At 31.4% G+C, this 12,440-nt stretch overlaps 1 long non-coding RNA gene across 1 annotated transcript; it reads left to right on the plus strand.

Moving 5' to 3' along the window:
• Positions 1-8,821: 8,821 nt before the first annotated feature.
• LOC112588521 (uncharacterized) lies at positions 8,822-9,294 on the plus strand. The gene is made up of 3 exons (XR_003112895.1): positions 8,822-8,984; positions 9,063-9,165; positions 9,246-9,294. It is a non-coding gene; the product is annotated as an uncharacterized LOC112588521 (long non-coding RNA).
• Positions 9,295-12,440: the final 3,146 nt, after the last annotated feature.

Below are 12,440 nucleotides of genomic sequence, written 5' to 3' on the forward strand. Positions count from 1 at the left end.
CCGGTTCCACAACTTACTGTAAACGAAGTTTAACTCGTTAACCCTAGTTTAGATGAAAAATTGCGTTCCACAACTGCCTTAAACCATGGTTAACGTTGATTTCTCGTAGTTAAAGTTAAACCCAAAACTTTGGGTGTTTAATGAATTTAAACGAAGTTTAACACTGCAGTACCATCAATTTGAGAAAAAAATTTATGACTATCCCGGTTTTGAAGTTCAGTTGACAAATATTTTGAACGTTTGAACACCAAGATATGGCTTTAGAATACATATTATCTTCATCTAAAGATGAAGATTTTGAAAATCTAATTTATCGACGGACAAGAAATATAAGAATAAGACGACCATCATATTTGGAAGAATTTGATAATGTCGATTTTCATACACGATTTAGATTATCAAAAGAATCTGTTATTGTAGTTCTAGCAGAAATCGAGCATGAAATTTCTTATAAAACAGAACAGTAAGTATATAAATTTAATTTAAAATATTGGGTTTTTTGCTTCGATAAATTATATCCCACTCGGCATGTAATATTGCTGAAAAACTGTAATGATACAGAAATATTTCATAAACATTTCAACTGTAACTTTGCATCTGAAGTATTTCAACGAAGTGCCTACATCATGTGTTTTGTAATATTGCAATCGCAATATTTCTGAAATTTTGAAGAAAAATAAAAAAGTTAGCGTTCATATTAATATGTTTCTATAGTATTGCAAAAGAAATGTGGCAGACGTAATATTTCATATATATTTCTGAAGCATTATAAAAGTAATATTACACTTACTTTGTGCAAATAATATTTCTGTAACATGTCAAACGCAACATTGCAATTAAAATATTTCTGAAAATTTTCTGAAAGGTTGTGTAGATAATGAAAAATTGAATTGTAAATTTAATTGCAAAGTTGATATCTGTAATATTTCAGAAGAAATATTGCAGATGCAATGATTTAGAAATATTTCTGATACAAGATAAAAGTAATTTTACATTTACATTACACATATTATATTTTTATTATTATATTTATTATATTTCTAAACATTTCAGATGCAACATTGTATTTGCACTATTTATGAAAATTTGTTGATAGACTAGAACTTACAAAAAATTAAATATATATATTTATAATTAATTATAATAATTATCGTAATGAAATATAATATAAACTTTATATTTGAAACTTTTAAAACAATTAAAATGCCGCGTTAATAAACAATTTTTTGAATTTTATTTAAAATTGATTGTAGTATAAATTGTGTGTGGGTGTATATGTGTGTGTATAATCTTCAGTTATATAGGATTATTTATCATGAAAAACCATGCAAATTTGATATAAAAACATAGTTTTCTATATTTAGTAAATAATAATAAAATAAAAGTGTAGATGAAATATGCAATAAAATTGAAAATATAGATTTTAATGTACATATATTTTATTAGAAAGATAAAATTACAAAAGTTTTATTTACAAGAAATAAATCTTACATATAATTAATTGTAGTATGCAAAATAGGAAAAACGATAACGGAATGTGCTTTTTTATTATTTTTAGGTAATTTTAGTAATTTGGCCCTTATAGATGAACATAGCCATGATAAAATAACATCATTTACTTTACACATGTGGATCGAAAAATCAGATGAACTCATAGGATATTCATATAAACTTTTTAATTTCACAAATTCTCTACCAATAACATATGGTATATTATCATGAAGAACAAAATTTAGCGCTTCAACAATAGAGCCATCATCTAATAAACAGCAATTATTCTTGTTATCTATAATACAAACGTAAAAATCATCTTTGTACATTTCTTTATATTGTTTTAAAAAGAATGTATTTTGACGCATAATACCGTTATAATGGCGTTGTTCCAATTTGATTAAATTTCCAGAAATTTTTATTTTCTTTTGCGACGTTAATTATATATACTCTTTCAATCTTCTGGAAATTTGTTGGAGTGGCTTTTCACCCTTTTTCACAAGTTTTATCAATGTTCCTATAAAATTTTCGAATCGAAATGCGCTAAAATTGTCTAAGGCTCCATATTTCTTAACATCTGCTGCAATATGTTGCAAATTATGCACATTATGACTGATATATCTTTTACCATACAATGTTTCAAAACTCGAAACAAAATGATTTAATAATTGTCCCGCATAAGATACATTTACATCATGAAGAGAAAGAACTAGTGAAGCTAAGATAGTAATAGCGACATGTAATTCTAGGAAATGATTGTATAAATCTTTTCTTAAATGTTTACGTAAAACTACTGATCCCAAGTATAATAAAAATAAACGAAATTCCGTGGCTTTCCAATATTTTAAGTATTTCAGAGCTCTTGGTTTTCTGTTAAAATCCGATGGTATAAATTGTACAAAATCTGTTAACGCATTAGAAATTTCATGCACAATGTTGGACTGAAGTCGTACATTTTTATTGATTGGTCCGTTTAACCAAAGCTTATGCATCACTCCTAGACACACCAGATGTATATTAACTTATGCATCACTCCTAGACACACCAGATGCATATAATCTAACGGAACGTTAGATACCAATTCAAAGTACGGTATGTTTATGAGCTTGGTTTCTTTATTTTGATAATCTAAATTATAATTAAAGTTTTTAAACATTTCGTCAGTTCTAAGTACATCGCAAAATCCTGGAAAACATATTGTGTTTTCAATGTAATCTTCATGAATACAACATTTGGTACAACTATCATAGCCGCTGTGACTTTTAACCATTAAAATAAACGCTTTAGCTGGTGAATCATATATCATTCCCTTGATTCGTATTTTATAATTATTATTATTAAAATCAATACCCTCATTAATTAATGAAATCGCTTCATCTATAAATGATTCTAAAAATTTATTCGCATCACTCGGTTTTCCTTCTCCATAGTAGATACCGACAACATGAACTTCTTTAATAATGTCATCTGAACATAATATAGGCCACAGACATTTTTGCGTTGATTTATCAAGAGGTGCACCGTCAACATTTATGAAGAGATTAACTGTTTTATTATCTAAATGTAATTGTAAATATTGCCTTTTATTCAAAATATTTATTATTGCATTTCTTAAATCACTATGCCAGTATTGTCCTTGACACATTTCTTTAACATCTGTAGATGTAGGAATATGGAGAAGTTTTCGTGGATCCTTTGGAAATTTTACATTAGTATGTAAATTTAAAATTCTCAATAAATCAACCTTGGCTTCTCGTGATGTTTTGAATTGTCTCATCCATGTAGCAATATCTTGTATGAAGTTATCATTAATCATAATTTCATCATCATTCTCTGCTTTATCCTCAATCGACTCTATATCTGATGCTTCTGTTTCATTATCGTCACTTGAATTGAAATTTGGGTATTCATAACTATGAATACTGCTATTGTAGAGTCATCGTTTTCATTACCTAATACCTCATGTATATCATCTGTAAAATATACATCTTTGTTTACCAATGATTAAATGTACGTATAAGCTAAAATTTTAAACTCATAATAAAAAAAATTACATATATATGTATATATATTAATTATCATTTTGTCTTTACGTTTCATTTTTTATAAAAAATAATTTTAAACGCTTATTTATAATTTATTTATAATTGTATGTAAAATTTGTTTATAATTTTTATATAAAATTGTATATAACATTTATAATTGTATATATATAATTATATATAAAAATAGTATTATATTATATAATGTAAAAATTTAAATATATTTTTAAATATTATTTTATTCATTATTACTGCATATTAGCGTCATTATTATTGTGTTCTTTTTTATGTTAAATGTAAGTATCAATTATTCTAATTTTACTAAATTACTATACTTATGCGTCTCAATACAAGCATATATATTATTAATATTATTAATATATTATTAATTATACTTATATATACTTATATACTATATACAGGGTGTTTGAAAGCTTATCATGCAGACGAAAGTTGGAAATAGATTGGGTGTAGCCGAGAAGAAAAGTCATGTACCATAATGTCAAATTAGCAATAGTTACCGAGTTATTAATTGATACATGTGAGCCAACGAGCGCGTAGAGAGCGGAGGGCGGCCGCAATAAGCACGTAGACATTTGATACAGGCGGAGTCAACGAGTGGCGATAGGTGAGCGCGCGCGGCGAGGGGCAACATAAGCGACAAGAGGTAAGCGCGCGCAACGAGGAGCGAGCGAGCGCGAGCGACAAGAGGCGGTCACCCAGCGCTCTCTACGCGCTCATTGGCTCACATGTTTAAATTAATAATTCGGTAACTATTGCCAATTTATCATTATGGTACATGATTTTTCTTTTCGGCTACACCCAATCTATCTCCAACTTTCGTCTGCATGATAAGCTTTCAAACATCCTGTATATACTATACACTTAAATATTATATATTCATCCTGCAGTTGCAATATGTCATAATCAACATTGTCATACTCACTATGTTCCAATATTTGATCACTAGTATGAATCAATCTCTCATTTCCACTTGGATTAATCGTTTGGATAGGGATAAATGATGATGGCAGATTTTCTAATGCACCAAAAATTCTGTATACATTAGCTTCAGTTTGTTGTTGTATGAGACGACGGTTGTGTTTATCTGAATAGAAACGAATTTGTTTCTGTCTCTTATCATCCGCCATTCTACATTCAGCTGTAAATATTAATATTCTAAACATTAAAAAGTATCATAAAAGCAAATATATACTCCCAGATAGCCAAACCTGTGCGAGCAGATTTCGAGCAAAGCCTGCTGTCATAGTTTGATGGCAAATAGGCAACAAATTTAATGCAAAATTTGTTGCCTATATCAAATTATGCCACCAATCTGCGGTCAAATATGCGCCAGATCCTGCTGTCGGATATTTGATGGCAGATTTGTAGCAAAAACCGCGCAAGACTTGTAGTAATTTGACGGCAAATTGGCGGCAAAAACTGAGCAAATTCTGCGCGCAGACTCGGCGTATAGTTTGGTAGCAGGACCTGTGCGGTTTCTGCCAACAATCTGCTCGCACGGTCTGCACGCAGGACTTGTCGACAAAGCACGAGCCTAATGAGGACACAGATGGCTATGATTTTGATGTGGGGATCTGATCAAAATTGGCGTCAATCTGCGCGCATTCTGCTAGCATTTTGCTTACTGGGTTATATTAGTATACACAGTCTACTTATTGTTATCATTTATCAGGTGTGAATAAGTTTCCAGCGTTATTTATTGAAAATGACAGGGCTTATTGAGAAAATGGAATACAATCTTAATTATCAAAGTATATTTATTATCAAAATATTTTTTCTTACTAAAATGGAGTAATTGCTGTTGCGCTCGGCAATTGCTCTGAGCAAGAAAATGGAAGAGAAACGATTGTTTACTGGTCAAGGAACGCAACAGGTCATACTGCTGCATGACAATGTTCATCTCCATATCGTTTTATCGACAAAACAAAAACAATTTTCGACCTAAGGTGAGAAGTTCTTTCACATGCAACATATTCAACTGATCTCGTTTCTTCAGATTATCATCTGTTTAGGTTCCTACAGCACACACTTTGTGGGCAGTGCTTTGCAAACGTCGATGATAACAAAAACTGCTTCGACAACTTCATCGCCTTTAAGCCACAATCTTTTGTGCAAAGAATGTGAAAACTACCTGATTTATGGGCTAAAGTGGCCTAGAGGCCTAGAGAGATTTATGGGCTACAGAGTCAGGAAAATACTTTCATGATTAAGATTGTATTACATTTTCTCAATAAATACCTATCATTTTCAATAAACAACGCTGGAAACATACACACAAACTTAATATATTATTTGTATGTTTTTATTTATTATTGTTATATTATTATTGCGGAACATTTTCTGCAATTACCATAAAAAGGAGCTCGTCTTATATTGCAAATGATTATTTTTTATTAATTTATTAAAATAAGAATGTTATAAATTGTTGTGTTAACCTCATTTATATTTCTGTAGGGAGACTATTGAAATGTTGCGTTATTATCCGAAAATCAATTTCTTGGCACAATGCGAAACTAATATATATATATATATATATTTACACACACACACACACACGCACACGCACACGCACACGCATACGCACACGCACACGCACACGCATACGCTCACGCACACGCTCACGCTCACGCACACGCACACGCACACACACACACACACGAAAATTTGAATGATAATTGTTAATGATTAATAAATATATCAATCAATTTATATGTATATATTAATTTACAGATGATTACTCAAGTGCAAAAGACATTCTACAAATTATTCAAATAGTATCTGATGCAGAATTGTCTGAATTAGATGAAACTAAATTGAAAAAATCAAGATCAAAACGTCATAAAAAATATATCAATTTACAGATGATGCCACCACTTCAAACGACGAAAGTTACAACAGTGCTAAATCTACTAAAAAAGTCAAAAAAGTGTCTCATAATTTGCCATTAAAGCCAGCACAATTTCAATCTTTTTTGCAATATACTACAACTACAAATAAATCTTTAGGTGAGATAATCTCATAACAATTTTATAACGTATTCAATAATTTTAAAATAAGTACTTTAAAGTTTTTCGTTCTAATATTGCTTTAATTGAATGAAATTGTGATAAATTATAAATTTTACATTACAATTTTTTAATAATATTAAGTTATATGCCATCTGCTTTACGCCTCTCTCTCTCTCTCTCTCTCTCTCTCTCTCTCTGTCTCTCTCTCTCTCTTTCTCTCTCGACGCGAGACGTTCTGAATGTGTAAATAAATGCGCGTTTTCGTCACACGTTTTCCTCGCGAAAATGATTATCTATGCTATCCTTTCCACACCACCTGGCAATAGATAGTATAGCGCGTTTTTTTAGTGATATCCGCAGGAAGCTTAATAGTTTTGTAAATGTATAATTATCCACTCTGTATAAATGCTATAAGTTTCTTTTATTGTATTTTTTTGCGTTGCATTCTTTTTGTGTTGATTTTATAGATGCTAAAAAAACTCAGGTAAATTTTGAAAAGGAAATAGCAGTTGGTGATAGTCTTAATAGTAGTTCTTCATTAACATTATCTGCAAAGTACGATAACAATGATAATCAAAGCAGTTCAATAGTATATCAAAAGAGTCTATTGAAACCAGCTGTACATTTAACTCGCCCCAGTAGTTCAAACATTGAAGAAATGCTTTTAAGTCTTATAGGTAAATATCACGTACATGTGTTATTGAATCAATTCTAAAAATGTTTTTGATTACTTTTTTTATCAGAGTTTGTAATTATTTGATGTAATTTTTTTTATTTCAGAATTTAGCAAGGATATAATTAAGAAAGTTAATAAATTTACAATTTCAATTGAAGATTTGAATAAAAGAATACAGATTATTGAAAATATCTTAAATACAAGAAAAGGTAGATTAACAAATGAAACTTCTATAACTGACGAAATTGAAGATTTTATATCATTGCAAACAGTTGACAAGTTTAATGAATTTGACAACAAATTAGATAAACATGAATATCTTCGACAAGTGGTAAGTACACAATTGTATTATAATTTTTGTCCTTATTATTAATACTATAGCTCTAATTTCTTTAAAAATTATGAAAAACTAACAATATATAAATTATAAAATATAAAAGTATTAAAACGTATTAAAAATTATTATAAGTAAAAAATTATAAAAACTAAATTATTTAAAAAATTATAAAATATTATAATATAATTATTCTGCCTGTTTGGTCGACAATATAAATTTGTCCTTTATTGAAATAATATGCTGAAATGCACCTTGCTTGGAGCAGATATAATATAACATTAATAATAAAACATTTTTAGGTACAAGAACAGTAACTATAGGTTCATGTATAATTTGTAAGAAGGCAAAGGCTACACGGAAAACAATTATAATTTTTACCAATATGAGATTAAAAGGTAACTGTAGTGTGTTTTAATGAGATTGCTTACTATAGTTGTGGTTATTGGGTAAAATTCTTATAATTTTTATTTACATATTTGTTAAAAATTTTGATATTTCAGATTACATTGTTTTAAATTAATGTTTTATTAATCTATTTTTAAAATAATTCTTAATTTTAGATTTTAATTAATATTTTCTGCATTATAAATATTTCAATAAAAAAAATTTGTATATTGCAATAATGGGTATATATTATGAATGTTTGTACATGTATGTTTATACAATAGTTATACGAATTGATGCAGGAGTGCAGTGAAAAGCATATTATTTTTATATGTTATAAGAGTTTACCTTCTCATTTTACATTAAATATATACAACCTTGCATGGTCTTAGAAACTAAAGGTGTAGGAAAAGCACAAAAATTAGTAATTGAAAGACTACTTTTTAACAAGAATCGTGTATCTCAGATCACCAGAACTGAATATGTTGTCTAATATTTTTTATAAAAAGAATAAAACTTCTACCAGTTATTTACTCTTTTATTTAAAATATTCTACTATTCTACATTTATTATTTTACTTACGTATATGTATACTCTACAATATTCATAAAAAATAATTAGTTTAAGGAAGTTTGCAACAGTTTGTGCACAATCGGTTATTTGGAATAACGATAGTACTCTTTTTATAATATTTTCTTTTTTTCTATAATAGAAAGATTTTCTATAATAGAATAGATTTTGTTACATTTATTATTTTAATATTTTTTTATCTTTTAACAAATTTATAATTACTGAATGAATTGTTTATTTCTGTACTTGAACATTACTTATTCTGTAGGCTAAATTCATGAAATGTATTGGTGGCTCAGAGACACACGAATTGGTTCAAAATATTCTAAGAAGATTTATAACGAATAAATTGGCTACATTTTTCAATATTCAAGGCAAAAACTTAAAAAAAAAGGATGACGCACAGTCGAAAATAGCGTTTAAAAATACGAATTTATTGAAATGCATAATCAGTAAGTTTTGATGATAATGATATCAATTGTATAGCATAAGTGTGCACAATTTAATTTATAATCAATAATAACTTTTAGAAGCTGCTCAACTTCATCGTAATAACGTTGACGAGTATAATGTGCAACGTAGAAGTATTGCACCTTGGTTAGCCCAAGCAAATTTACGTTTATCCAGAGAAAAGTAATACTAACTTTACTTAAAAGTTTTACTGTATAAGTATTAAAATTTGTATAATGTATTAAAATATATATATTTTTCAGAGCTAAAGAGACAAAAAAAGACGCAATTCTAATTGAACAACATACTTCGAAAAACAATAGTGATAAAACTACATCTGAAGACGAAGAGGGAACTATGTAATAATATTTTAAAGAGGTTTCTTTACATTTTTCTGTCTATGATTTAACATATTACATTTTTCTGTTCCATGATTTAAAAAAGTACATCTGACGACAAGAAAGAAACTATATAATAATATTTTTAAGAGGTTTTTTTTACATTTTTCTGTCTATGATGTACTACATTTTTCTGTTCTAAGATTTAACATACTATATAACTTAAAGTGATTATACTTTAATTATCATAACTTAAATTACTTAATTACTAATATTGTCTTTTTCTCTTGTAAGAAATATAATAAAAGAGATATTTAGAAAACCATGACAAAAATAGAAGTGTTCAATTTTTTACACGCATTTTTATCATAATGTAAATTAATTATCATAATAATTAATAGAAGTTTACCAGAGGGTGCGTTTCCACTGAGTGCGTCATGCGTCGCAATATCCGTCATTAACCGATCAAAACATCCCATTTTATTACTTCACAAATAGAATATTTTGATTTGCTAACAACAGTTGACGCGACGCATGACGCGTTCAGTGGAAACGCACCGTCTGGCAAACGACTTCTATTAATATAATCAATGTAAATGTATTAGACATATTTCTGAGATATATTTATTTCAAAATATGTATTACAGTAAGTATATATATAAGCAGTAATATATATATTTCTAGGGCTTGATTCTCGAATGCGTACGATAAATTTTCGCATACAAAAGTGATGCTGTGCGTCCATTGATTGGTATGTAATTTGAGATTAAAAAGTTAATACCAATCAGTGAACGCACAGTATTACTTTCGTACGTGAAAATTTATCGTACAAGTTCGAGAATGGAGCCCTAGAAATATATCCACAATTTCTCGGAAGAAATGTATCTGAAATATATATTCTGAGGTGTTCCTGCAATATTACATAGACATGTTTCAGAAATGTTGCAGTCATATTACCAAAATATTGCGGAAATTTTCCAGCAAGGTTGCATTTGAAATGATCGCGGACATTGAAACATTGCAGAAATGTTTCTGAAACAGTCCTGAAATATTTCTATAATAATGCTTAAAGGTGTAATATTTCAAATGAAACATTGTAGCAATGTTTTAGAGATATTACATGCCGAGTGGGATTCTAAAACAGAGTATAAAACTATATATAAAAAATTATTATATGATAAATGCAATCAAATCAATAATATAAGCTAATTGATTATTATCTAATTATCTATAATTATCTATAATTGATTAACACTGGACTTCCACCTTTTAATACTTTTAATACTTATATACAAATACAGCAAACGTTAATGTTGGTTAGTGTTTACTTCATACGAAACAGATATATTGTTCTCTACTAGATGTCACAGCATCCAACTTATTTCAATTTTCCCTCTTTTCACTATTAGCAACAACCAATCATACTCTACGTTTGAAAAGAAAGAGAAGTCGTTGACAGTTTCTTCACAGACTATAGGTTTAAGTAAACTACAGTTAAAAACATGATGTGGAACGCGATATAAGTTTAACCATGCCGTTAAATGTAACGTCAGTTCAGATAATCACGGTTTAAACTTGATTTTGTGCAACTGGATCTTAAAGCATCATCAGCAATAAAATATCCAAATGTCTTCAAATTGCTACCAGGAAGATTAGCAGTTCCTTTCGGCAGATTTAATTGCTCATTATTTAACTTTATTCCTATTTCAGAATTGTTAAAAATTTCTCCATCGTTATCTTCTACAAAATCAAACATAATTATTTTGCTTTAAATGTATTTTGCAAAAGTGTAAATAACATGTCGTTAACATATTACTTATAATTTAAAGGATATCACAGGCATAACACATAGATACTAATATTTTTTTAAGACTTACTTCCATAAACTCCTATATCAACTAAATCTATATAAATAGTCCGCTACTGCCATTAAAACTATGCCATAATATTTTTTATAATTATAAAATAAAGTTCCACTATTAGGAGGACATCGAATTTTTATGTGCTTCCCGTCAACTGATCCAAAACAATTTGGAAAATTCCACTTCTTCCAATACCCATCTGTACATTTTTTCCAATCTTCTTCAGCAGGAAAAGTAAAATACATTGATTGTAAAACTTTTATAATTACTACACAAACTTCCTTTACTACTTTCCTTTTTCTTCTTTTTTCTTTCTCACGCAGGGGAAATCCATCATGGATACCCCCACCCCTTGGGGGGGTGGGGGTTATGTCGGACTCCTACCGACTAAAACCTGCGGAATGTCTACCTGTCGGACCGTGAGGAGGGGAGTTAGGGGAACTGCTCTCGCATTCCCCCCCAACCCCCCGGCCCCAGGGCTCTAAAACGAAGAGCCCCACGCCCCGTGTACCGCACCCCCTTCCCCTTTCAGGGAATTAGTGGGAGGGCGCGATCCCCGGCGGGTTGCCCCGCCGGTTGCCTTCTAGTGTCACCTAGGAGGAAGGGGACATCCACCCTTCCTCCTTATCCCTCCCTCCCTGTGAATCCCAGGGAGAGGGGAGAATCGGGGAGGTGGGCCCAGCCCCAACTGGGTTGTCCACCTCCCCTTTTCCCTACTTATCCGATCAGTCGGGGGAGGAGGATGGGTCTGACCCATCACCCCCCCCCCGACTGACGGAGACGGGCCCGAGGCCCCGACCCGTATAGGTCAGCGGCTTCTCCTCGGCCGATGCCACTTCCGGCCCGCTGTGAATCCCCCCTCCCGGGGAGCGCTGGCCCCGTCGTCTTCTACGACGACGTACCCCGGGCCGACGCTCTCACTCGGCGGCCTCCTTCCGGGACATCACGTCCCTGCAGAAGGAGCCCGCCGCTTCCCAGGCTTCCTCGCTCCCGCACATAGCTTTCACTAGGTGCGGGAGCGAGAGCCCCCCCTCCCGGCAATCCACCGCCCCGGCCAGGACACGGCGCTGCTCGTCCCATGCCGCGCAGGCGGCCAGGGTATGCAGCGCCGTGTCCATAGGCTCGGGGCAATGGTGGCACCGAGCGGTGGGCTCCTTCCTTATCCGGTGCAGATACCTCCCGAAGCAACCATGCCCGGTCAGTATCTGCACCAGATGGAAGGACATTCCACGTCCCCGCCTGCCTGACACTTCGGCCA

The sequence above is a fragment of the Harpegnathos saltator genome, unplaced genomic scaffold, assembly GCF_003227715.2.
Source record: "Harpegnathos saltator strain DR-91 unplaced genomic scaffold, Hsal_v8.6 scaffold103, whole genome shotgun sequence".
In the NCBI taxonomy this organism is placed as follows: Eukaryota; Metazoa; Arthropoda; class Insecta; order Hymenoptera; family Formicidae; genus Harpegnathos; species Harpegnathos saltator.